We start from the raw sequence: 3,069 nt of genomic DNA, 5'->3' as shown, positions 1-3,069 counted from the left end.
CTTGGGTTGCCTGGTCTTGGTCCTTGGGCCTGCCTGCAAGTTAAAAAAGTGGAGCAGACCCTGATGCACATGGAGGATGTGGCAGCCTATTTGGTACCATAGCAGAGGAAGGAGAACAGAGCAAATTGGACAACTACCTCAGCAAACGATGGGTGAATGGAGACTTGAGGTCGACTATGTCAGCCAATGGACACTGGGAGGGCTGCCTCACCTTGGATCAGTGTTGGGGTCTGTGCAGTGGATGTGGGGGACACGAAGGTGTGAAGAGTATTGTTCCACTGCAGGCAGGGCTAAAGAAACTTCCCACTGTATGGCAGGGCCCGGTGGATGTCTCTACCACCACCTTCCTTTGCATGGACACTGGACCACCCTGCAGAATTTTAATCCATTCAGGCATTATTTGCTACTGTGGAGTTGGCTTTTTTACTCAATGTGAGCTTGGAGGTTAATGTCAATAATGTCTTGCAAAAGGGTCTTCTATTATTCCTACTGTCTTGGCTGTCCACATCGACCTTATGCTAATCATTGGACTTGTATTTAGGATTTCATTCTTTCCTTGATCTTTAGGTTCTCCTTTTCTTTGTGATACAAGATTGAGTTGTAGAATAGGAATTGTAGCAGGAACTTCTAGAGTTTTTAGGTGAAATGAAAGGCAGAATTATCCTTGGAAACACCCACTTGACTATGACATAAAAAGTCTGAGCCAGAGTTTGACTGCTTCTGAATAAAGTGGACAGCTTTCTCGCATTGTCCATTATGATCATGAAATCGTAGTCCATTTCTTTCCTCTTTGCGCCTCATCCACGCACCCTTCTCAAGTTCCGAACTCAGCTGGAGCTGGTGTAAGGAGTTATTCGAATATCCCACCCTGGACCCAGTGCCGTTTCTTCTTCCTCACAGCTCACAAAATTCGCACCAGTCCAGCCGTCCACCAATCAGATGTAACCCAGCATTTCACCTGAGAATCCCACCCCAATCTTCCAGCCCCTTCCCCAACCCTGCCCACTCAATCATCCCTAGGCATTCACCTGCAGGCACCAATTCCCCTGGGCCTGCCCTCAGTCCCTCCCAATCCCCGCCCCCCTACCTTGCAGACAAAAAGATCCCCAGGTGCGGCTCTCTCCTCTCTCTCCTTCCGGCTTCCCTTCCCCTTCCCCGTTTCCCGCTGATCTTCACCACCTTCTCCCCCTCCTCCTCTCCCCCATTGCTGCCCCGCTGGAATAAACCTCCCAAGATACCTCGTTGCGTCTAGTGTTTTCAGCTCATGGTAAAGAACCAGGTTGCGGGAATTAGCTGCACGTAAAATATGGTAATATCATATGAACTAGAGCTCTGCTTTAAATAACTAACATGTAGGCCACCTGCATTTGTTGGCTGGTGGCTCCCTCTTCACAGCAACAGCAGCAGTTCAAGTTCTTCTCCCATGGTATCACTTTTTCTCTTCTGATGGCCTCTTCTTTTATGGACCCATTTAATTACTTGGACCCACCCTGAAAACCCAGCATCTCTCCCTATTGAAAGCTAGTTACCAACTTTTTTCTGTCCCCTTAATTTGTCTTCCTTATGTAACATAATATGGTTGTGCATTCTGAGGATTAGGGCATGTGTGTCTTTGCAGGGGAGTGGTTGTCTACCAAGCTGGTAACATAGTTGCAAGTACAAAATTAGGAATGATCTAGGAATACACTGTTAAACCCCCTTCTAGGAACATCATTAGATTAATTCTCCAAATTAATTTCAATGAGGCAGATCTGAGTAATATAGATGTACAAATTTTAAGAAGATTTTATTTTGAAGTCACAAGATATACAGAATAAGATAGAGGAGATCTTCCATCTGCTGGTTCACTTCTCAGGTACAGCAGCCAGGTCTGGGTCAGACTGAAGCCAGGGGCAAGGTTTCTTGCAAGTCTCCCAGGTGTATGGTATGGGCTTAGGCACTTGAGCCCTCAGCTGCTCCTTTTCCCAGGCCATTAGCAGAAAGCAGATTAAAGTAGAGCAGCTGGGACGTAAACCAGCACCAATATAACATGCCTGCATTGCAAGTGGGGGTTTTATGTGCTTCACTATAACACTGGACCCTAAAAGTGATGCCTTTAAAGTGTACCCTTCAGCTGTATTTAGGTAACTTTGTAATACTATACAACCATCTATATCAGGTTCACAATTTTTTTCATCCCAAAATTCCATATTCATTAATCAGTCAATCCCTTTCTCCTACCCCTAGTTTCCACCTTTTAAAATTTCTTACTTTTATTTTCAGCTTTTTTTTTTTTTAGAAAGGCAAATAAGGTTTACAGAGAGAAGGAGAGACAAAGACAAAGATCTTCCATCTACTGTCTCACCCCCCCCCCCCCCCGCAAGGGGACACAACAGCCAGAGCCGAGCCAATCTGAAGCCAGGAGCCAGGAGCCCGGATCTTCTTCCAGGTCTCCCACATGGATGCAGGGTCCCAAGTTTTTGGGCCATCTTTAACTGCTTTCCCAGGCCACAAGCAGGGAGCTAGATGGGAAGCAGAGTAGCTGGGTCACAAATAGGTGCCCATATGGGCTCCTGGCATGTGAAGGCAAGGATTTAGCCATTGAACCATCACACTAGGCCCTAGTTTCTACTTTCCACTTTTCTATGGATTCACCTATTATAGGTTTTATTTTTCTTACACACAAATATAATTGGGGCCAACCCTATGATATAGCAAATTAAACCTCTGCTGTGACACCAGTATCCCATATAGGCAATAGTTCAAGACCCAGCTGCTCTACTTCCAACCCAGTACCCTGATTATGTGCCTGGGAGAGCAACAGAGAACAGAGAGCAACAGAGTGCTTGGGCCCCTGCTCCCATGTGGGAGACTTGCATGAAGCTCCTGGCTTCAGCCTAGTACAGTTCTGGACATTGTGGTCGTCTGGGAGAGTGCATTAGTATATGGAAGATTTTTCCTTCTCTCTGTAATTCTGCCTTTAAAAAAAGTAATACAATTTTGCTACCTTCACCTCCACTTTTTATTCATGCTGTAGTGTTATAAGCACTTAATTCCTTTTTATGGGTGAATGTTTCATCACATGGATAT

The sequence above is a fragment of the Ochotona curzoniae genome, unplaced genomic scaffold, assembly GCF_017591425.1.
Source record: "Ochotona curzoniae isolate NIBS_2020 unplaced genomic scaffold, NIBS_Ocur_1.0 scaffold_1037, whole genome shotgun sequence".
NCBI lineage: Eukaryota > Metazoa > Chordata > Mammalia > Lagomorpha > Ochotonidae > Ochotona > Ochotona curzoniae.
This window is presented reverse-complemented; position numbering follows the sequence as displayed.